A 25,370-nucleotide genomic window follows, 5' to 3' on the forward strand; every position below is an offset into this window, starting at 1 on the left:
TGTTCATGTCATTGACATTAAACCAAACTAATTTGATAAGTTAAAAGGGAATTTAGCAATGCTTGTTACAAGTATTTCTACAAAAATTTTATGATGAGCAACTTCAAATAAACTGAGGATTAAGTAGAAATGGCAAAACTTGAATAACCATAGATTTATTTTAAGAAAAATCTTAAGTTATTTAAAGGCATGCATTGGACAACAGATATTAAACTACTGAATACTCCTTAAAAGCATCATTTTCTTTTTATTTCTATGTATTTAACATAGTCTTTCCATACCAGAAATTTGGTGAGTAATTTTTATTTTGTTGTCAAACTGATCACTGGGCTGTATTGATAACATTTCTATTTTGAGAGTAATGCAAAAACAAACTGCTCTGCTGTTGATAATATGTGGATTTTATATCTATCTCATCACCACTTTTAAGATCATTATTCTGCTATTTAATCTTTTTTTAAATAAAGGTTATATGTTATTAGGTTATTCTGTAGTCATCAGTTCATTAGAAAACATAGATTTTGGCAATCCAGACAACAAGGTAAATTTGTATGCAATCTTTTTAAAATACTTATCTGTTGACTGGATAATTGAAATCTGAATTGAGTTTTTTAAGTTTAAATAGGTTGTGATGTTAAGATGAGGGGAACGAAAGGGTAACTGATTTTCAAATCTATCCAAAGACTGGCTTAAGGATATCATTTATTTGCTTTTATGTGTTAGATTTGTATCATGTTGGGAATATGGGCTTTAGCTTTCCCAGTACTTAGAAGAATGAAATTGTAACCTTTGTTTTGAGGGCAAATCATTACAGAATAATTTTCTCTGTAGGTCAGAGTGTAAGTTAACAAGAAATTCTTTACAAGTTGTCTTTATCAGCCTCGCCCTTTTCTATAGCATCAGGCCAGAGGAGTAATCGGGTAGGCAATAAGCTTTGTGATATATATCTGAAATACCAGGAATAATTAACAAGCTGTACATAAGCACAAATCTATTATCAATTTTCAAATCACAGCACTTAAATATACATACACACGTGCACATGTGTCCACACATACACACACATACTGGAGGGCAATAAGTCATTTGGAGCCCCTGAGCTCTGGCTTGGTTCAAATACAGATGTCTTTGATATTTGTCATTCCACTCCTTGAAAGTTTCTCTGTCCATTAAATGAGAATAAGATCTACCTTGCATGGTTGTTGCGGAAATTAGAGGTAAGGTAGAAAAAAACCCTTGTGCAGCTCTGACCCATATTTTGCACCTAATGTATTAGGTAGCTGTTATTAATAATGAAATGGAAACAGCATAGAGGATACACTCTAAATAGTCATCAGAAGTTGTGATGTTTGGGCCTCAGTTGGTTAAGTGTCTGCCTTTGACTCAGGTTATGATCCCAGGGTCCTGGTGGAGCTCCCTGCTCAGTGGGGAGTCTGCTTCTCCTCCTCCCTCTGCCCTTCTCTTTCTCTCTCTCAAATAAATAAATAAAATCTTTAAAAATAAAGTTGTGATGTTAGAATTGGGATTCCTGAAACTTGAATACATTCAGCTTTACTTAAAAATTATTTGTAGTGAAGAGGGAAATTAAGTTTTTCAAATGAAAAAAATTGAGCAGTCTGATGTTTTCAGTAAAATTGAGCAATAAATCATCATAGTGTGCTGATGATTACCTTTAAAAATTATGACCTTTCCCTTCTTTAATTCTTTCCATATCTTCTTGAGATGATAGTACAGTCTTTGAAAAAGTGAAAAAGTAACACACAACTAACTCTAACTTTCCCGTTAAAAACTGTTACTTTTCTTCTCTTTTTTTGTGGGGACTCAATTTTGCATAGACATCTATAATAAATAGCAAGAACAGATGCTTGATTATATTTTTTTAGCTGGACTTTTATAGTTTTTTATTCTTGTTTTTATCCAAGAACTGCCAAAATGGGCTTGGAATTTATGTATAAATATTGTTTTCATTCTTGAAGAAGACAGTTTGAATATTAAATTAGTTGCTTTTTTCCTATATAATAAAGTAATTATTATTGAGATTTTATTCCCTAGAAGAAATAAAGAATGTATTTGATCAATAATATTTAAATTTTATAAGAAATTGAAGCTTTCTTATAAAAGCTGAGTTGAGATACTTATTAAAAACTGTATTTTAACTGGCAGAAATCAAGTTCTTGTCCCAGGTGTATTTGAATTTAGTTTTCTCCTCTATAGTTCAGGGTCTTCTCCTTGAGGGTAGAAAAGGAGGAGAAGATGATATCAGATCATGGTGATTCGCAAACAGGTGGTTGGTGAGAGAGGAGCTTCAGATTCTTTTCATACATATTTTAAATTTTTAAATTTAATTTTTACTACCTAGAATTAAAAAGATTTTTCAGGGGTTCCTGGGGGGCTCAGTCGGTTACAGTGGTTAAGCATCTGCCTTCAGCTCAGGTCATGATCTCAGGATCCTGGGACTGAGCCCTTCCCCACCCCCTTTTGGCTCCCTGCTCAGCGGGGAGTCTGTTTCTCCCTCTTCCTCTGCCTCTCCCCCTGCTCCTGTTCTCTCTTTCTCTTTCTCTTTCTTCCTCAAATAAACAGAATAAAAAGAGAAAGATTTTGCATAAAATCTAATTTTTGGCCTCTCCTAAAAACCAACAAAAAAACCCCAATATTTGTCCACACTGGGCCCCATTCAACCATGGCATCATCGGCTAGCGATCAGCTGGGGTGGAGCCGTCCCTTATATTGGAAACATTTATGGTTCTGTGCTTAATTCTCTTCCTGGGCCAACTTCACTAGCTCATGTTATCTGTGCACCTCTAGGAGGAATTACAACATGTAAGCTATGATTAGCAGAGGCACCCAAGGGGATGTTTCCTGTGACAGCATGAGTAGCCTGCAGAGACTGGCAACCCTATTTATATATGTATATATGTATGTATTTATTTTTGCTTCAATTTTCCTTTAGATCTGAAGTCTGGGGCTGGAAGGATGAGAGGGTTCACATGGTCTTTCATTTTAACAAATCACACACTGTAGACGGGGGAAATATTTGATGATTCACTATTTGGCTGACCTCTGTTTCCTTTCTTGTAGTGATTAATAATGGAGGGGATTAATATGTAATGACTGAGAGGTATGCCAGACTTTGAATCAGGCTTTTTTGTTTTATTCATTCAACTATATATTGAGTGCCTTTATGTCAATATTATGGCAGGTTCTGGAGATATAGATGTACCTACCCTCATGGGCCAAGGTTTGAAAAAGAGACAAATAATAAATAAGTAATCAAGTGAATAAATCATTACTCAAGTGGAGAGTTATAGGGACTTTTAGATAGGCTAGTCAGAGGAGGCCTCTCAGAGTTGATGATATTTGAGCTGAGGCTTAGGAGAAGCAGCCAGACACTGGACTAGCCAGGAAGAGAGCATTCTAGCCAAAGAGACCAAGAGCCAAGACCTTGAGGCTGAAGGGTTTTATCTCCCAGTTTTAGAAAGTAAGATCAACATGATTACAGCATACTTGAATAAAAGGAAGATGATGTTGGTGAGGTGGGCAGGCCAAGGTGAGGAGTTTGGGGTTTATTCTGAGTTCATTGGGAACCTATTTTAATCGTCCTCAAAGCCCCATGAAACAGTAGAAAATCTTAGACTCAAAAATCAGGCAGTGCTGTCATGTACTAGCTGTCAAATCTTGAGCCTGGTTTTTATCTCCTCTAAGCTTCAGAGATAATGATACGCATATCACAGACTCTTCATTAGAATTAAGTGGAATGTTCCATACAATCTTATGACATTACCTAGCCCATTGTAAGAGCTTTATAAATGTCAGATTTTATTATTTCAAATAGGGCAGGTGGAAAATGCTTTCCCTCTTTCCTCAACCAACACTCTCCCTTCTCCCTTCCTTCATTTGATAATGAATAACTTATAATTTGTATGATTTTATTTTAAAGTCCATTGTGATAAAGGCCTATCTCTAGGAACTTCAGGAGGTAATGTATCTGAGCTCCCACTTCACCTCTTCCCACCTATAACATTAATTCTTAGTCCTTCCTTCATGTGTCAAGCAATTGTTGGCTGTTTAAAGAGTCTGCAATCCACAGCCTCAGAGTTTCTGAGGTTTTAACCCTTCAGTTCTTAACAACAGCCTTCATATCCATCACCACTACCATATTTATGCTTACATACATGCACACACATGCACATACACACACACAGATTTCTAGATTGGGATGAGAATCATGAAGCATCTAAAAATACAGCTCAAAAATTTCTGAGAAAGGTTGTGGGGCGACTGGGTGGCTCAGTCAGTTGAGCATAGGACTCTTGGTTTCAGCTCACATCAGGATCTCAGGGTCCCGAGATGGAGTCCCGTGTGGGGCTCCACCCTCAGCAAGAGTCAGCTTGGGAATTCTCTCCCTCTACCCCTTCCCCAACCTGTGTTCTCACTTTCTCTCTCTCTCTCAAATGATTGGGTAAATCTTTAAAAATTAATTCTGAGAGGGGTGGCTCAGTCGGTTAAGCGTCTGCCTTTGGCTCAGGTCATGATCCCAGGGTCCTTAGATCGAGCCCCTCATCAGGCTCCCTGCTCAGTGGGGACTCTGCTTCTCCCTCTGCCTCTCTCCCTGCTTGTGCTCTCTCTCTCTGTCAATAAATAAATAAAATCTTCAAAAAAAAAAATTCTGAGAAAGGTTGTTATAGGCAGGATAGGCATATGTTACCCCAGGCCTAACTACATGGCAACATGTAGGGAATTGTAGGATTAGGAACCCTTGCCTTTTACTGAATGGGGCCAAGGTGTGTGAAAGGAGAATAATCATGCAAGCAAATGAATCAGGAGAGTGTATCATGGATATTAAGCAGACACTTTATAGATACTAGAGAATTTAGAAAAGAGAAAAATCCATTGAATTAATTAGATGAAAATAATTATAATAATGACCATTGTTAAAACGACCTATATATAGCTAATTATTATATATACAAAAGCTCTTAAGCATGCCCTTATTTATTTTTTTAGGCATGCCCTTAATAGTGATATGTAGCAGCTTTGTTTAATTTTAAGTTTTACATAATTACAACATTAAATTCTATTCAGCTATGCTTCAACTTCTGTTGCTCAAGTTGCAAGACATCTACCAAAAATTAAAATTTAGTAAACAGAACATGGCTTTTAAAACTCTTCCTGTACATTTAAATAAGGCCAAGTGGTTGGGAGAAGTTAAAACTCAGGGTTCCCAAATTCCTCATGGGGACAACTATTGGGGAACAAGGGGAAAGGGTGGTGTTTCCTTGTTATTTCTCCACCTCCAAGAATTCCATGCACGTTGGGGCCCTGTTGAATTCCCATGTATGGTTGTCTTCCTGAATCTACTACTGATACTCCTGGCATTGCTGTATCAGCTAATCCACAGCTGTATGTCACAGTTGCAGACTGAGTGAACATCAGACACATAGCAGTATTCTGCCACAGCTTTTGGGTCAAGGCTCTGTCACTGTATTAAGTGAAATAAAGCACCATGCTAATGTTAGGTATTCTTGTTCTTGTGGTCTTTGGGATCACTGCCATGTGCTTTGTATGTGTGGTTTAGCCAAAGCGCCTGATAGCTACAGATGGTTTCATCCTCTGATTCCTGGACTGACTGCTATATCCCAACGTGGAGGGATTTAGCCACAAAGGCTTTAGAAGCTCAGCTGTTCAGCTTTGCCTTTACATCCTAACATGACTCTACCCATGCTGCTTCAGATAGTGTAACTTGCCACAGAGGAAAAACGCTTACAACCTAAAATGACAAAAAGAGCAACAAACTCTTTAATGTTGGCCTTTCTTTTAACCAAGAAAATTTGAATTGAGCTATTCTTCATTTGAGCTCTCAGTCCCTGACTAGTCATCTGCTCTACAAAATCAGCCTTCTTTGTGTATCTGTGTATAACATATTCTGCCTGAGGTGGACATGTAGTTATTTGAAGCTGATTCTAGGTTACGCCATACCTATATTATGATAGAATGTAGAACATCATTGCATTTGGTACAGTAATATACAAAAAAGTCAATTAATGCTACTTCCACCAGAGAGTTAAGTTAAACATAAACCAATATTATTGTACAACTGGAATATGAACTGGAATGATCGGGCATAAATGTTTGATTTTGTTTGCCCTCTTCAGGCCATGGTAGGTGAAGACATGATGAACACATAATGGGACATTTTAGAAACTGAATTTACCACAGCACAGATCTCAAAAGAAAACATGCCAGATTTTAAAGACATAAGTGGTAGAATATACTCAATTCTCCAGAGAAAATTATCACCCATTATTGCCTAAAGAAAAGCAATCTATAAAACTAGTTTAGGGTATAGTGATGGATAGTGAGGGGGTACTAAACTAAATTTAAAATTATAAGACCTGATTTCGGGGTGCCTGGATGGCCAGTCAGTTGGCTGTCCAACTCTTGGTTTTGGCTCTGATCGTGATCTCAGGGTCTTGAGATTGGGCATGGCTTGGCCCAGTGCTCCGTCCAGAGTCTGTTTGAGATTCTCTCTCCCTCTCCTGCTACCCCTCCTGCTCATGCTCTCTCTCTAAAAAAGAAAAAAACAAACAAATAAGTAAATAAGTAAGTAAATAAATAAATGACCTGATTTCAGTCTGTATAATGTTAGCAAATCAACCTCTATAGGCCTCAGATTTCTTTTGCTCCCTTAAATGGGAATGATACCCCTGTGCCTAAATCATAGAATTACCGTAAACTGACTAGTAAGTATTTTGTAAACTAGAAAGTAGTGAACTCATGAAAGATGTCATCAAAGGCCTAAGATCTGATGTGCACAAGAGAAAAAAATGAAAATGTTATTCTTTCTAAGAAGTCTGGAGTCTACTGAGAATATGTTAGAAGATTTGTTTGTTCCAGATTTTCCCATCTCTTTAAGGTTGGAATCTAGCTTTGCTGACAGAATCTTGGAGCTCTAAAAATGAAAAGTATTATTAGTATGGTCTATTTGTGCATGTGTATGTTACTGTCATGCTGACACACTTAAGTATTTCAAACACTGGGGCAAACTTTTGGTGGAAAGTCATAAAGAATTTCAAATGAGAACAGAACATAGTTCTAGGTCTTTCTCTCTCTCTCTCTTTACTCAGAAATATTCATAAGCTCAGACCTAAAGAAAAGCTAAAATTTCTCTTTAAAATGCTTGCATGTGCATATTTGTATGAAATAGATATTTTGTGATTCTTCTTGAGCAGATGTGAGTGATAGCCATCTTACTGTTGGCAAATGTAGGGATTTGTACAAAGATTTCCCTTAGGTTAGTTGAGATTTCTGCCAAGGAGAAAGGGACTGAAATAGAATATTAGGTCTTTTGCGTTAACTTTTAGATAATCTGCTATTTTTCATAAGTGGAGTAAGTAACAGTTGTTAGGGAAGAGCATGTTGACTTCAGATTAAGAAGCCAAAACATTTTGGTGAACTTCAAGCCACCTTGATTTATTTTGTTTTAGAGCTTTGAAATATATAATAAAACATGAATTTTTATGGGCATTTAAAATATAAGCAAATTAGTCTTTACAACAACTAGCCAAGAGGATTTTCTTCACTGATATAATACAGATGCTTTTAAAAATTTCACTGCTTTTAAAAATACAGATGATGAAAATGTTTTAATACAGAATGAAGAAATATTGATGATTTTAAATATACATAAATATATATAAATATCACAAAAATTGAATGGCAGTATTTTATACCATTGGAGGTTTAAGTATGGATTTTAAGATTCACAGTTTCAGCCTGAAAAGATTTGGTAAAATTTTTGTTTTGTGTTTTTAAATTGCTATTTTTTCAATTATTAATGCTAAAATTATATGCTATTTCAGGAAAAAATATACCTAAATCAATAGTCTTTAAAGGAAAGTCATTTGGAATAACTGATTTGGTATAGACAATCGTTTTCAAACTTTAAGCAGGAATAAATTCTGTTTTTAAGCATTTCAATAATTGTTCCTTTTCATTTACTGAATAATATTTAAAATTTAGGAAAGATTGAAATTGCAGAGTAAGGAGAAAAAAATTAAAACATATATAAAGTATGATCAGATCAAATGTATTTTAGTTTATAAACAAGAACAAGAACAAAAAGGGACCCACCTTCAGGACCTGAGTATTCTCTCTGGAACCATGTGAATATTTTCATAAAACATGATCTGATGGATGAAGCACCCTAATTTTTCATTTGCAAGAAGGTACAGGGTTATATACCAAGATGTAAAGCATAAAAATCCTGCCATCTACAGTATAAACAAAGGTATGATTGAAGCATGTGTTTCATCTGAAACCTTGCTCAGAGGAGACTTCAGTCCTGCAAATTAGGGAGACAGCTCAGTGACCCTGTCACACCCTGTTCCAGGTGTGTTTCCAGCACCAGTGGCCACCACAGAGAACATTTAACCCAGCGGACAGCGGCTGCTTAATGGAGTTGAGCAGCAGCCTGCTTTTCTTTCCACATTTGACAAGAAAGTTCAGTCTCAGCTGGTAAACCTTATTTAGGAAACTAATGTTATCTATTTGTATGTTTGCAAAGGATATGCTTCAGGCAATGTCACAAAATGAATTCTCAGGAAATAAAGTAAAAATGAAACTCAGATCTTCAGACCAATAAATTACAGTGCCTGTGCTTTTTATGAACTTCATAACAAGTGTCACAGTTTGCAAATGGGAATCAAGAATAGACTTCATTTATTTTTATTCTAAATCAAATTAAAATAGGCTTTTGTCAGTGTAAGAAAATAAACAGCTAATGGGAAAGTAACATCAGAATTTAAGATATCGAGTGTTATCTCTCTGAATAAATAAGTTTTGAAGATGATTAAAGCTGCTTAGATATTTTAAGATGATGTTACAATATCAACAATAACAGCATTTGTAAAACCATGGACTAATACTTGTTTTTATTTGGAGCCTGGTATTTTAAGCTTCAGTATACCTCCATTTTTATTTCACTTAAACGAGTAAGTAATGTGTAAAATTTTTGAGAGTATAATGATAAAGGAAACTAATTTCAGGTTTTAAATTTTTCCATCATAAAAGAGTGTGTACTTCAAGGTGTGCTTCTGTACGAGCATATAAAAATCATACGTCATAAAAATATAAATGTCATAAAAAATTGTCATGACTATTTTGCGTACAGGAAGAAGGCCTCCTGTTCAACAGAAACTATCCTTGCTTCCTGTCCCTGGATTAGTTATGTAACCTCACACGTCTGTTTCTTCATTTATAAACTGGGAATAATGCTACTATTTACTTCAGGGGGTTGTCGTGAGGATTAAATGAGTTAATATGTGAAAATGCTTAACTGCTCCTAACACATAGATGCTCAGTAAATGTTAGCTAGAAATATGTGTTTAGTAACTTGGAGTCTGGGAATTTGGGGTCCAGGGGAAACCACTATTTCAGTAAGCAGTTCTTTTCAGCCCTGAGTTTTAAGCTCATTACTTAAGTCCTTCCAGTACAAAGTTCCTTGAGTACAAAGCTGCTATGAACCTTTAGAAGTCCAGTTGTCCTTTTTATTAGTGAAGGGCTATTCAAATGTACCTTTGTATGCAGAGTTTTCAGGCATATGGGTAACCAGTCTCTAATTTTTTGTTAACTCCACTGTCATCTTTGGACCAAATATTGCTGTCAGGCAAGAGCAGACGAGCACACACATTTTTTTTTTTTTTTTTTTTTTTACAGCAGCGAAAATACTCAACAGTCGTTATGGTGAGATGATTTTATAGAAGCCTCTTTCACTTTTACCCTTGCACATGCCAGTATGAATCATGGAGTTTTGCCCTTTAAATCTTGTTTTACTATTAAACGGAGTCTCTATGAGGTAGCATGGCTCAGTAGAAAAACAATAGATTAGGTGCCACTGTAAATTCTAATTCTGGCATCACCACTGATTCACTCAGCCCTTCTGCGCTGTAGCCTGAAGTGGATTATTAAGAAACATCAGTGTCTAAAGCTGTCATTTGGCTTTCTATATTGGCAGTTTCCAGAAGATACTGGAAATTCATGGCCGTTAAAAAAAAAAAAAAATAAGAGGACTCAGAACAGGAAGGGACCTTATTGAATACCTGGTTAAACTATTTCTGTTTTCAGATGAGGAGGTTGAGATTCAGGGAAGTTACATGATTTGCTGAAGGTCAAACCACAGAAAACAAAATCCAGGTGGCTGATGGCCAGTTTTGTGGTCTGTCCACTATGTGCGATACCAGATGGAAGCTGAAAAAAAAAAAAAAAAAACAGTTAATTATCTGGACACTTTATCTATTACTTCAAATCTGGAGGTTGTTTTTTTTTTTTTTTTCTACTCCTCTAGGTAGTTTTATTTTTATTTAGAATTTGAGATCATGTGATAATCTAAAGTGTAGTAATAATTGACAAGGGACATATTGGCAAAAATGTATTTAGTTGGGTCAAGATAGGAAGAACCACTATGTGACTTTGGATTCTGTCAATTTAACATTGTTGCTGAGACCTGACTTCTATAGCTCAAGACAGTCAGCTGTGTGGAACTGGTAGATGAGGCAAAATGGAGGGGAAAGGAGAGAGAATTCACCTTTATTATTTAAGTACTACGTGTTTGTCACTGTGCCAAGTGTTTTATATAACTTGTCCCTTTTAAAGAAGGAAACAATTCTCTCTGAATTTGTGGCATCAGTGTCAGAGTTGTCACTGACTACTTTACAACCTCTGTTAAAAGATGAATCTTTTAACCTACTTGGACCTTTGAGTCCTTGGTTGTAAAACAGGCAATCTTAAACTCACTACTTCATGAACTGGAAGACTTCAGCTATGGAAACTGTAGAGAAATACAAGGCTCCATCAGAATTTAAAGTCATATATGATTTTTTTTTCAATTGATTCTTTGTGACAGTTATATTTTGTTTAAGGGAATTTTAAGTTACATTCACTGATTTCGTATAGGATGCTGGAAGAAACAAAACATGGGATTAAAGATTTATTAAAGATAATTGGCTAAATGTATACTCCATCTGAGAAAACAAGGTTGACAGTTTATTTCACCCTGTTTTTCTTTTTTCTTCATTTCTCCCCTGTTTCTTCATAGATTGAATCCATTATTTTTTTTTAAGATTTTATTTATTTATTTGAGAGGGAGAGAGAGAGACAGAGTGCAGGACCAGCGAGAGGGGGAGAGGGAGAAACATACTCTCCATTGAGCGGGTAGCCCTTGTGGGGCTTGATCCTAGGACCCTGGGATCATGACCTGAGCGGAAGGCAGACGCTTAACCCACTGAGCCACCCAGGTGTCCCTGTTGAATCCATTATTATCAGTGCTATTTTGTACAAATTTTTTTACAGAAATCTGCAAAAGTACTTGGAAATTGATAACATGTATGCACTAAAATTAATAAAAACCTTAAATACCTATAGGGATGATACTTGTCGTATTAAATTGGAAATATTATTTTTATGTTATGTTTCAGTCAGGATACTTGGATGCAAGCAAGAGAAACTAATTTGGTTATCTTAAGCCAGGGCTCAGATGTCAGGCAGGAGGTGAGGGTCAGGCTGCCAAACAGGCAGGGATCAGGGAGAGGCAGGAGGAGGAGCAGTGAGAAACACATAAAGGGTGAACAACTGATTTTTTTGGTTGTTTCTTACTATTGAAGAATATGTAATCACACACTAAAGTTAATATATGTATTATTCAAAATAATGCTAGAAGTAAATCCAGTGAGTATCTGTACTTAACACCTTCTGTGTGACCTTCTATAGTCTGCTCGCTTACTCACTGTCCTGAATTTTGTATTGATCATTTCCTTACTTCCTCTTATAATTGTATACACTTAAAATAATATACTAATGTAATACTTAGTGTGTGGTGAATATGTGAGATACACCAGTATTATTTTATTTTAGGATCAAAATTTATTTTTTACATCTTCTGCAACTTTTTTTTTCATACTTTGTTTTCAAGCATAAATGCCTTCGTTAATCCATTATATACATATATAAAATTATTTATTCTACTGCTGAGGAACATGTGGATTATAGGCACATTTCTTTCTTTTCTTCTTCTCTTTCTTCCTCTTTTTCTATTTTGTATAAAGCTGCCATGAACATTTTAATTCTGGTGCACCTGGAATAAAAGTATTCTGGGGTACATGTTAAGAATGAAGCAGTGGTTCATAGGTTATGTGACTGTGCTGATTTAAGAGGCAATATCAATTGTTTTCTAAAAGAGTTTTCCATTTTAGCCACCAACAAGCAGTGAAGATGGAGCTCAGATGTTTGACAACTCCTATAAATACATATTTTGAATTTCAGGGCAGTCTGTATACATGAAATAGCTAAGAATATCCTTCCAATTTGCATTCTCTGATTCCCTATGAGATTAAGCTTCTTCTTTTTTTTTTTTTCATGTTCATCAACAATCCCTTTTTTCTTTCCTATGAAATATCTGTTTGACATTGACTTATTTTTTCTTTTGGGTTGTTTTATTAGTTTTACGTATTTTATCTTTTCCTAGTTTCAGTTTGTCTTGTTTTTTTTTTTTTTTTTCCAAAGGTTTTATTTGTTTGTTTGACAGAGATAGAGACAGCCAGCAAGAGAGGGAACACAGGCAGGAGGAGTGGGAGAGGAAGACACAGGCTCCCAGCAGAGGAGCCTGATGTGGGGCTCTATCCCAGGACTCTGGGATCACGCCCTGAGCCAAAGGCAGACGCTTAATGACTGAGCCACCCAGGCGCCCCTAGATTTGTCTTTTCATTCTTTTTATGAGGTTATTTATGAAGAAAGTTCAGGTTTGCGGTTTTATGTCTTTCCTTTTAGTGAGGGCTTAAAAATATTTGTTCTCTGAATGTTTTCAAGCTTTGCCTTTCTCACTTAACATATTAATAATTTGGATTTTTTTTTTTTGGTATATTATGAGATAAGAATTTTATTTTTGTTTCCCATATGCATAAACAATTATACAGGAACTCTGTTTTAAAAAGTTCTTCCTATCAATGTGTACAGCCATATCTACAATATATCAATTTTACATAAATTCGTAGTCTGTGCATAGATCTTAGTTTTGTTCCAGTAGTCTCTGTGTCCATTTCTTTTCTTTCTCCATGCATCTTAATTATTCTACTTTTAAAATATCTTGACTTGTAGGGAAAGTTTCCAGATCTATTCTTTTATTTTTTTACAGAATATACTGTTTTATGTTGGTGATATAGTGGTGAGCATAGCTGCCCTCCAGAATATACTGTTTACTCTTAACCTTTTTTCTACCAGTTTGTTGCAGTTAGTTTATTTCTGTTCAAATCTTTATGCTTTTAATTCTATTTTTCTTGCATTGTGGGCTATCTACAGGTGATGATAAATGTTAAAGTGGTGTTACTATGTATACTTGTTTTTGTTTTATTTCAGAATTATGCTTTCTAACATTTCACAATTGAGTACGACATTTGTGATAGATTTTTGTTTATGTGCCATATGAAACTAAAGATCTTCCCTTCTATTCCTAGTTTGATAAAAGACCATTTGAATTATTGTCAATATTTGTATCTGTTGAGATTATATGTAATCTCCCCTTTTATCTGTTAATGAGGTGAATAAATTTTCTAATGTTAAAACAATCTTACAAAATAGGCTTCCTGAAATGGATCTAACTTGGTCATGGCATAACCTTTTTTTATGTAATGGTGGATTTTAGTTTTTTATTATTTTATTAGAAATTTAGTATATTTGTAATGAGTGACAACTGGCCTGGCATTTTAAAAAACTTTTTGTATCAAAATAATTTTATATTTACAAAAGATATTCAGTGATAGTACAGATAATACCCATATGCCCTTCCACCAGCTTCTCCTGAAGTTAAAATCTTGTATTAGCCTAGTACCTTTGTCAAAACTAAGAAGTTAATATTGGTGCAGTGTTACTCACTCAACTATAGACCTTATTCAGATATCAGAAGCCTTTCTTTCTTTCTTTCTTTCTTTCTTTCTTTCTTTCTTTCTTTCTTTCTTTCTTTCTTTCTTTCTTCTTTTTTTAAGATTTTATTTGAGATAGAAAGAGAACTAGAGAGAGAGAGAGAATGCATGCACAGGAGTGGCAGGAGGAGGGAGAGGGAGAAGCAGGCTCCCCACTGAGCAGGGAGCCCAATGCAGGGCTTGACCCCAGGACCCTGGGATCATGACCTGAGCCGAAGGCAGATGGTAGCCCCTACCATTTTTTCTTTTTATGTCCACTTTCTGTTCCAAGATCCAATCCAGGATACACAGTACATTTAGTTGCATGTCTTCTTAGTGTCCTTTAAAATGTGATATTTTCTCACAGTTTCCTGGTTTATCATGTCTATTTATTTTATTGTAGCTTTATGGTAAGTCTTGAAGTTGGGTAATGTCAGTCCTCTGATTTGTTTTTCTTCTTCAATATTATATTGGCTATTCTGGGTCTTTTGACTTTCCATATTAAATTTAGAGTTAGTTTGTCAATAACAGAAATAACTTGCTAAGATTTTGATAGGAATTGTATTATATCTGTAGATCAAGTTGGGATGAACTAGCATCTTGACACTGATGAGTGTTCTTATCCATGTACTTCTCTCCATTTATTTAGGTATTCTTTGATTTCTTTTATCAGAGTTTTGTAATTTTCTCACATAGATCTTGCATATATTTTGTTAGATTGATACCAAAAATATTTCATTTGGGGGATGCTAATGCAAATGGTATTGTGTTTTTAATCTCAAATTCCTATTGTTTGTTGCTGGGATATAAGAAACCAATCGACTTTTGTATATCCACCTTGGATCCTGCACCCCTTCCGTAATAACTTTTTAATTCCGGGAGTTTTTGTTATTTGGTACAAATAACTTTGGTACTTTCTACTTAGACCGTCATGTCATCTGCAAAACAAGTTTTGTTTCTTCCTTCCTAATCTGTATGCCTTATTTTTCCTTTTCTTGTCTTATTGTGTTAGCTAGGACTTCCAGTATGGTATTGAATAAGAGTAGTGAGAGCATGTTTCTTTGCCATGCTTCTTAATATTAATGAGAAAGTCTTTGCCATGTTTCTAAAATGAGAAAACACCTAGTTTCATTTTTTTTTTCCCCTGCATCTACTGACAGCATATGATTTCTTATTTCAGCCTATTGATGTGATGGATGATTACATTAAGTGATTTTTGAATGCTGAAACTGCTTTACATACCAGGAATTAATCTCATCTAGTTGTGGTTTATAGTTCTTTTTATATACTATTGCATTTGTTTTGGTAAAATTTTATTGAGGTTTTTTTTTTTTTTTTTAATCTATGTTCATGAGAGATATCCATCTGTAGTTTTCCTTTCTTACAGTGCCTTTGTCTATTTTGGGTAATAGGGTAATGCTGATCTTACAGGATGAATTTGGGCGTAGGCCCTCTGCTTCTACCTTCTGGAAGACATTGTAGAGAATTGGTATAAGTTTCTTCTTAAATGTTTGATTGAATTCACCAGTGAATCTGCCTCGGCCTAGTTCTTTGGGTTTTGGAAGGTTATTAATTATTGATCCAATTTCTTTAATAGATACAGGCCTATCAAGATTATGTATTTCTGCTTGTGCAAGTTTTGGTATGCTGTGTCTCTTAAGGAATTGGTCCATTTTATCTAGGTTATCAAATTTGTGGCCATAAGGTTGTTCATAATAGTCCTTTATTATCCTTTTAATGTTCATGAGATCAGTTATGATGTCCCCTTTTGTCATTTCTGATATTATAATTTGTGTCTTCCCTCTCTTATTCTTGGGTAGCCTGACTACAAGTTGATTCATTTTATTGATCTTTTCAAGGAAGCAGCTTTTGGTTTCATTGACTTTAATAATTTTGTGTTTCCAATTTCATTGATTTCTGCTCTATTTTTTTAATTAGTTCTTTTCTTCTACTTTGAGTTTAATTTTTTCTTTTTATAGTTTCCTAAGGTAGAAGCTTAGATTATTGAGTTTATGTCTTTCTTATTTTCTAATATATACCTTTGTTACTTTTAAAGAGCCTTCATTGGTCAGATATTTTGTGAAATGACTCTCAATTTGGATCTGTCTAAAGTTTTTATGATTAGACTGGGGTAATAGATTTTGGGAAGAATGCCACACAAATGAAGTTCCCTCATTATCACTTAATGTAGGACCTATTAATATCACCATGGCTTATAACTGGTGATGTTAACCTCAATCATTTGGTTAAAGCGATATCCATCATGTTTCTCAACTATAAAATTACTACTTTTCCCTCTCTCTGCTCTCTCATTAGAAATGAGTTACCAAGTTCAGCTACTCAAGGGAAGCAGAATAAAGCTTCACCTCCTGGAGGCAGGAATATCAAAGGCCTTGCATTACACTGTATAATAAATATTTGGGGGGGTATATTCTAGGCCATGAAACATCCTGTTTCTCTTAATTTTTTGCCCACTAATTTTAGCGTTCATCAGTAGCAATTATTAGTGTGATATTCTAGTGGTGATATTTTTGTTTTCCTCATTTCTTATTTTACTGTGCTATTTCTGGGATATATTATTTTTATTTTTCTATTTTTAATTATTCAGTGTTTTTGAGAAGGTTGGGTGAAAACCACGGTGCCTTTACCACATAAATCTGGGACTCTTGTTGCACCAACTAGTTTTTTTTGACACTCAAACTTTGTTTCCCTTTTTCCTAAAACCTATCATCAGGAAATGGTGAAATATCTCAAGGAAAGAAGGCATGTTGATTCTTGGGGATTTTGCAAGAGTAAAGTCAGGTTTTATTTATTTATTTATTTTTTCATAATGATTTTTTATTATATTATGTTAGTCACCATACAGTACATCCCCGGTTTTCGATGTAAGGCTCGATGATTCATTAGTTGTGTATAACACCCAGTGCACCATGCAATATGTGCCCTCCTTACTACCCATCACCGGTCTATCCCATTCCCCCACCCCCCTCCCCTCTGTAGCCCTCAGTTTGTTTCTCATAGTCCATAGTCTCTCATGTTTCATTCCCCCTTCTGATTACCCCCCCTTTCTTTATCCCTTTCTTCCCCTACTGATCATTCTAGTTCTTATGTTCCATAGATGAGAGAAATCATATGATAGTTGTTTTTCTCTGTTTGACTTATTTCACTAAACATTATCTCCTCCAGTGCCGTCCATGTTGTAGTAAATGTTGAGAACTCATTCTTTCTGATTGCTGAGTAATATTCCATTGTATATATGGACCACAACTTCTTAATCCAGTCATCTGTTGCAGGGCATCTCGGCTCCTTCCACGATTTAGCTATTGTGGACATTGCTGCTATGAACATTGGGGTGCATATGGCCCTTCTCTTCACTACGTCTGTATCTTTGGGGTAAACACCCAGTAGTGCAATGGCTGGATCATAGGGTAGCTCAATTTTTAACTTTTTAAGCGACCTCCACACGGTTTTCCAGAGTGGCTGTACCAACTTGCATTCCCACCAACAATGTAGGAGGGATCCCCTTTCTCCACATCCTCTCCAACAATTGTTGTTTCTTGCCTTGTCTATTTTTGCCATTCTAACTGGCGTAAGGTGGTATCTCAGTGTGGTTTTGATTTGAATTTCCTTGATGGCTAATGATTTTGAACATTTTTTCATGTGTCTGTTAGCCATTTGTATGTCTTCATTGGAAAAGTGTCTGTTCATATCTTCTGCCCATTTTTTGATTTGTTTATTTGTTTCTCGTGTATTGAGTTTGAGAAGTTCTTTGTAGATCTTGGATACCAGTCCTTTATCTGTAGTGTCATTTGCAAATATCTTCTCCCATTCCGTGGGCTGCCTCTTAGTTTTTCTGACTGTTTCCTTGGCTGTGCAGAAACTTTTAATCTTGATGAAGTCCCATAAATTCATTTTGTCTTTTGTTTCTCTTGCCTTTGGGGATGTATCATGAAAAAGGTTGCTTTGGCCGATGTCGTAGAGGTTGCTGCCTATGTTCTCCTCTAGAATTTTGATGGATTCCTGTCTCACATCGAGGTCTTTCATCCATTTGGAGTTTATTTTTGTGTATGGTGTGAGATAGTGGTCAAGTTTCATTCTTTTGCATGTAGCTGTCCAATTTTCCCAGCACCATTTATTGAAGAGACTGTCTTTTTCCCACCGGATGTTTTTTCCTGCTTTATCAAATATTAGTTGCCCAAAAAGCTGAGGGTCCATTTCTGGGCTCTCTATTCTGTTCCATTGGTCTATGTGTCTGTTTTTGTGCCAGTACCATGCTGTCTTTGTGATCACAGCTTTGTAGTACAGCTCGAAATCCGGCATTGTGATGCCCCCAGCTTTGTTTTTCCTTTTCAACAGTTCCTTGGAGATTCGGGGTCTTTTCTGGTTCCATACAAATTTAAGGACTATTTGTTCCAGTTCTTTGAAAAACGTTCTCGGTATTTTGATAGGGATAGCATTGAAAGTGTAGATTGCTCTGGGTAGCATGGACATTTTAACTATGTTAATTCTTCCGATCCATGAGCATGGAATATCTTTCCATCTTTTTATGTCTTCCTCAATGTCTTTTAAGAGTGATTTATAGTTTCTAGAATAAAGGTCCTTTACGTCTCTGGTTAAGTTAATTCCAAGGTAACGTATGGTTTTTGGTGCTATTGTAAATGGGATGGATTCCCTGATTTCTCTTTCTTCGTTCTCGTTATTCGTGTACAGAAATGCAACTGATTTCTGAGCATTGATTTTGTATCCCGCCACGTTACTGAATTGCTCTATAACTTCTAATAGTTTGGGAGTGGCTTCTTTTGGGTTTTCCATATAGAGTATCATGTCGTCTGCGAAGAGACATTTTGACTTCTTCTTTGCCGATTTGAATACCTTTGATCCCTTTTTGTTGTCTGATTGCTGTTGCAAGGACTTCTAGTACTATGTTGAATAATAGTGGCGAGAATGGGCATCCTTGTCGTGTTCCTGATCTTAAGGGAAAGGCTTCCAGCTTTTCCCCATTGAGAATAATATTTGCAGTAGGCTTTTCATAGATGGCTTTTATGAGATTGAGAAATGTACCTTCTATTCCTACACTCTGAAGGGTTTTAATCAGGAAAGGATGCTGTATTTTGTCAAATGCTTTTTCGGCATCGATTGAGAGGATCATATGGTTCTTGAGTCTTTTCTTGTTGATATGATGTATCACGCTGATTGATTTGCGAATATTGAACCACGCTTGCATCCCAGGTATGAATCCCACTTGATCGTGGTGGATAATCCTTTTAATGAACTGTTGGATTCTATTAGCAAGTATCTTGTTGAGGATTTTGGCGTCCATATTCATTAGGGAAATCGGTCTGTAATTCTCCTTTTTGAGGGGGTCTTTACCTGGTTTGGGGATCAAGGTAATATTGGCCTCATAGAATGAGTTTGGTAGCTTTCCTTCTGTTTCTATTTTTTGAAATAGCTTTAGGAGAATAGGTATTATTTCTTCTTTGAATGTTTGGTAGAATTCCCCAGGAAAACCTTCCGGGCCTGGAGTTTTGTTATTTGGAAGGTTGTTTATCACTGACTCAATTTCTTCATAATTAATTGGCCTGTTTAAGAAATCAATTTCTTCCTTTTTCAATCTTGGTAGTTTATAGGTTTCCAGGAAGGATTCCATCTCTTCCAGATTGCTTAGTTTATTGGCATATAGCTGTTGATAAAAATTTCTAATAATCCTTCCAATTTCAATGGTGTTCGTCGTGACCTCTCCTTTTTCATTCATAATTTTAATAATCTGGGTCCTTTCTCTTTTCTTTTGGATAAGTCTTGCCAGTGGTCTGTCAATTTTATTGATTCTCTCCAAGAACCAGCTTCTAGTCCTGTTGATCTGCTCTACTGTACTTCTGGTTTCTGCTTGATTGATTTCAGCTTTAATTTTGGTCAACTGCTTCCTTGTGCGTGGATTAGGCCTGTCCCTCTGTTGCTGTTCCAGCTTCTTGAGGTGAGAATATAAAAACTGCATTTTAGATTTTTCTATTCTTTTGAGTGAGGCTTGGATGGCTATGTATTTCCCCCTTAGGACTGCCTTTGCAGTATCCCATAGGTTTTGGACTGTTGTATTTTCATTCTCATTGGTCTCCATAAATTGTTTAATTTGATTTTTGATTTCCTGGTTTATCGAGTCATTCCTGAGCAGGATGGTTCTTAGTCTCCAAGAGTTTGAGTTTCTTCCAAATTTTTCCTTGTGGTTGAGTTCCGATTTCAGAGCGTTGTGGTCTGAGAATATGCAGGGGATAATTTCAATCTTTTGGTATCGGCTGAGACCTGTTTTGTGTCCCAGAACATGGTCTATTCTTGAAAATGTTCCATGGGCATTAGAATAGAATGAGTATTCTTTGGTTCTGGGGTGTAGTGTTCTATATATATCTAAGAGGTCCAACTCGTCGAGTATGGCATTCAAAGCCTTTGATTCTTTGCTTAGTTTTTGCCAGGGTGTTCTGTCTATTTCTGAGAGTGGAGTGTTGAGGTCCCCTACTATTAATGTATTTTTATCTATATGTCTCTTTATTCTGGTTAAGAGTTGGCTTGTGTATCTTGCTGCTCCCCTGTTGGGGGCATATATATTTATAATTGTCATATCCACTTGTTGAATACTTCCTTTAAGAATAATATAGTGCCCTTCTGCATCTCTAACTATAGTCTGTAGTTTAAAATCCAATTTATCTGATATGAGAATTGCTACCCCAGCTTTCTTTTGAGGTCCATTTGCGTGAAAGATGGTACTCCATTCCCTTACTCTCAGTCTGAATGCATCTTTGGGTTCGAAATGAGTCTCTTGTAGACAGCAAATGGATGGGTCATTTCTTTTTATCCAATCTGCAACCCTGTGGCATTTAAGCAAGAATTTAAACCATTAATATTAAGACTGAGTACTGAGAGATATGCTTTTAATTCTGCCATGTTGTCAGTAAAGTCTTTGTTTGTATTGGCTGTGACTTTCTGTTCTGTATCACTCTTGGGGCCTTTTTACTTTTATAGAACCCCCCGTAATACCTCCTGTAGGGCTGGTTTCGTGGTTACGAAATTGGCTAGTGACTGTCGATTCTGAAATGTCTTTATTTCTCCATCAATTCTGAATGACAGCCTTGCTGGATAAAGGATCCTTGGCTGCATGTTTTTCTCTGAAAGAGCTTTAAAAATGCTCCCCCAACCCTTTCTCTCATTCCAGGTCTGTGTAGACAGGTCTGACGTAATTCTGATGCCTTTGCCTTGGTACGTGAGAAATTTCTTTGCCCTGGCCGCTTTCAATACTGTATCCTTGGATCTAGTATTTGCGAATTGCACTATGACGTGACGTGGTGTAGGTCTATCATGGTTGAGCTTGGGAGGGGTCCTCTCTGCCTCTTGGACACGAATTTTTGTTTCCCTTGCTAGATTAGGGAAGTTTTCAGCTACAATTTGTTCAAATATCTCTTCTAGACCTCTGTTTTTCTCCACCCCCTCGGGGATGCCGATGATTCTAACATTGGATCTTTTCGTTGAGTCAGTAATCTCCCGTAGCCAACATTCGTGGGCGTGGATTTTTTTAAGACCATCTTCTATTTTTATTTTTTCCTCTATTAACCCATCCTCCAATTCACTAACCCTTTCCTCCGCTTCCGTGACCCTGGCCGTCAGAGCCTCTAGTTTTGCCTGCATTTGGCTCATAGAATTTTTAATTTCTGTCAAATTCGCTCTCATTTCCGCCCTTAGGGATTCTATATTCTCAGTAATATTTTCCTGAATACTTTTTTCAAGTCTACTCATTATCTTGACCATTGTTACTCTGAATTCCATTTCTGATAATTTGGTTACATCCATATCCGTTACTTCTGTGGCAGAGGCCACTGACACACTGTCATTTCTTTGCTGGGGGGGGCTTCTCCTTCTTGTCATTTTAATGAGGGGAGGTTGCGGGGTTGTCCAGAGCCCAAAATTATTGACTGGGTCCCAGGCCGTGCCCCTTGTTTTATAGGGATCTTAGAGATGTGGGCTTCTTCTTTAAAGATTTTATTTATTTACTTATCTGAGAGAGGGAGACAGACAGTCAGCAAGAACGGAACAGAAGCAGGGGAGTGAGAGAGGAAGAAGCAGGCTCCCAGCGGAGGAGCCCGATGAGGGACTCCTTTCCGGAATGCCGGGATCACGCCCTAAGCCGGAGACAGGCGCTCAATGACTGCGTCACCCAGGCGCCTGGGTTGTGGGCTTCTTGATTTTTCAGCCTGCCTTCTGTGTTCTGGGGGAGGGGCCTGCCGCGCCGATACTCAGGCAACCCTGTTTGGTTAGACTCTCCATGTCCCCTGCGAGGGAGGATGGGGATGGGCACTCTCTGAGCCGGTATTTCCAGGCTTTTGTTCTCTGGCGGCTTTCCCTGGCGGCCGGCTATGCCTCTTCTGAGGGTCAGAGCAGCAGAGGCTGCATTGTCGCAGAACAGAGGGATTGCGGCCCGTTCTCCACTGATGTTCTGGCCACTTTAACTCTGTTACTGTTGGTGCTGCTCAACCCTGCAGCGTCCCGGGATGTGCGCCCCACACCCGGCGTCCCTGCCCTCACTTCCAGGGCCTGCGAGTCTCTGTCCTTTGTGTTTCTAATGCCGCCAGCCACCGGCCGCCCCGCGCGCTCCCGGGTCTCCCGGTCTCAGTCTATGCCCGGTGAGCACACCTCGATTCCGGAGTTTCGTGAGAAGCCTGGTGGCGCGCGCACCCGGTTCAGGGTCTCAGTCCGCTGTTTCGCGGGTGCCGACCGCGAGTCCGCCCGCTCCCCCGAGCAGGTGGCCCGCCAGCCGCCAGCCGCCCCGCGCGCGCTCCGGGAGTTCCCGGTCTCAGTCTGGATCCCGTGAGCACACCGGGATTCCGGTGTTCCGGGAGATGCCTGGTGGCGCGCGCGTTTACGGCTCACCGGTCTCAGTCCGCTCTCTCGCGGGTGCCCTCTGTGAGTCCGCCCGCTCCCCCGTGCAGGTGGCTGCCGCTTCCCGGCGCCCAAACGCGGCGGCTCCCTCCCCCTTCCGTTTATCTTCCGATATCCGTGCAGGGTTTACAGCTCCCCTCTTCGTACCTCTATACTCAGCGCTGGAGATGTTCATTTGTAGAGATCCAGATGCATCATCCTGCGTCTCAGGCTGATTCCGTGGTTATTTAGGCTGGTCTGGTACCTATCCAGCTCGACTCAGGGGACCGGCTGAAAAAGGGGTCCCCTACTCCTCCGCCATCTTAACTCCTCCTCCTAAAGTCAGGTTTTAGAGCAATGCCCTCACCGAGTATTGGTTGTAACCTCTGAACTTTCTGCCTTCGTGCAGCTGTTACAATGGAGCTTTCTACCCTAGCAGTAGACATTGAAATAATGGTACTTTAGGAGAATCATTATTCATTTGGTGAAATAATTAGCAGAGGAACCAAATAACACTAGTTCTAAATAACGCTGTTGAATTGCTTGCCTCACCCATCTTATGCTTCCTAAGATCCTTTTGACTTTCTAAAAGGCCTTGGCAAATATGTCTTAAAAATAAGAACTCATATAGTTTTCTTCATGTATTTCATTAATCTCAGCTAATGAAATTATAGAGCTTTAAATTTTTATTCTCATGTTGAAGCTCATCTTAAAAATAATAAACACATGAAAATAAATGTCATTTTTATTGTCTAAATTCCTTCTTTTAACTGCCATAACAGATGGCTACCATTATTGGCTGGTATTATGTCATCCAAATATTATCTTGCTCCTGTATTGCCTATTTCTTGATAAATATTATTTTTAAAGTATTTTAAATATGTAACCTTCATAGGGAGTGCAAAGGAGCACTACTATTTTGGACCCCTAATTCAACTCTGTGCCCAACCTATTTTCGTTAACTAGAAATTACCAAATATTTGGTATTCGTCCTTTCCTTGGTGTTAGTAATAGCTAAGACCCATTTCTTGATAATAAGACATAGAGATAAGCTCCTCGGGATTTTTCCCTCCCATGAAGAAATGAAGCTCTACTGCCTGCTTCGTTCCTTTCTGATTTGGTGATAGGCAGACATGAATCTGAGCTGCAGCAGCCATCTTGCAGCCATGCAGTAATAAGCCTGAGGACAAAAACCAATACACTGAGGACTGCAGAGTGAGCACAGAAGAGCTTAGATCCTTGTTGATATTGTTGAGCTGCTGAGTCTTCACTGATTGTCCAATTCTATAATGATTATATAGAACAAGAAGAAACACTTCTTTCTAAAGCCACTTTCATCTGAATAATGTTTTCTAGCAGCTTAACGCATTCTGTGAGGCTGATCATATTGGAGACACTTTATACAAACGGAGTAGAGGGCATTGGGAGGAGATATTGTAGGAGAATGGGATGGTTCTCTAAGAGGAACAAGACATAGGGTAATTTTGACAAAGATGTAAAATTTCCTTTCGTTATGTAAAATTCCTTCTTTAAAATATTTGATTAAATGTGTTCTGAACATCCTTTTCAGGATGTTTCTGTTTCAGTTTATGTTACCATCACTTCCCAGAAATTATTTTAAATTATTATTCCGTTTTCTATTTGAAGGAAGAAAGTAAAAGGAATGATCCTATTTTCTTCTCTATTTTGTATACAGAACTAGATTCCCTCCATCCCCACATCTACTGCCATACTTTCCTTTCTTATGTAAGTTCACACATTAATTCACAGAATCTATCTGCCTGCACATTATATTTTGTTAATGTTTTCAGTTCACTGAAATGATATAACACTCCACGTCTTGTTCAGCACAAACAAAATTGGGAGTGTCACTTTCCAAAAGAAAATAGACAAGAAAAAAGACGGTCATTAGTATTTTGGTCATGGATTTTCAGTGGAGCAAGAACTACATACCTAGTTCTTTCTCTGCTTTCAATTTAACACATCCACCTTTTTGATTTTGCTCTACAAGTAGTTCTTCTTTTCCTTTTGTCATTCGTGTTTGCTAATCAAGCTTTCAAAATCTCTTGGATTGTGACTTTTTGAAGCTGGGGGAAAGCTTGACACTTAACCAACACTTTCTAAAATGTCACAACATTTAGGGAGGTAGGATCTACTTGAAATCCATGCAGATAATCCTCCTTTGGGTTATAAGCATTGTACAATCCCCTCTTGTTTCCAAAATCAATCAACAGGCATGATTAGGGTTTTTTTTTTTTTAATTTTTATTCCAACTTTAGCTATTTTAAAAGCACATTTTGGTAGAATTAGAAAATGGATGACCATCTTTAAAGAGACCTTGCTGTGTCAGTCTAGCACTAGGAGGAGGAAGCAGAATTTCATGCTTTTGTTTAGAAGACTTCATAGTCATTTAACATGGTGATGAATCAGAATATGAAATTCCTTTATGGTTATAATCAATTTGAGTAACAACTGAGAAAGTATAATAGAAATCATGCAGTTTTACCTTTGTCCCATAAAAGTCATGAA

At 37.3% G+C, this 25,370-nt stretch overlaps 1 protein-coding gene across 9 annotated transcripts in view; it reads left to right on the top strand.

Moving 5' to 3' along the window:
• The window catches only part of CTNNA3 (catenin alpha 3), a 1,640,794-nt gene that overhangs the window by 1,280,609 nt on the left and 334,815 nt on the right, over window positions 1-25,370 (top strand). The gene's annotated exons all lie outside the window — the stretch shown is intronic.

The sequence above is a fragment of the Ursus arctos genome, unplaced genomic scaffold (assembly GCF_023065955.2).
Source record: "Ursus arctos isolate Adak ecotype North America unplaced genomic scaffold, UrsArc2.0 scaffold_7, whole genome shotgun sequence".
NCBI classification, from domain to species: Eukaryota; Metazoa; Chordata; class Mammalia; order Carnivora; family Ursidae; genus Ursus; species Ursus arctos.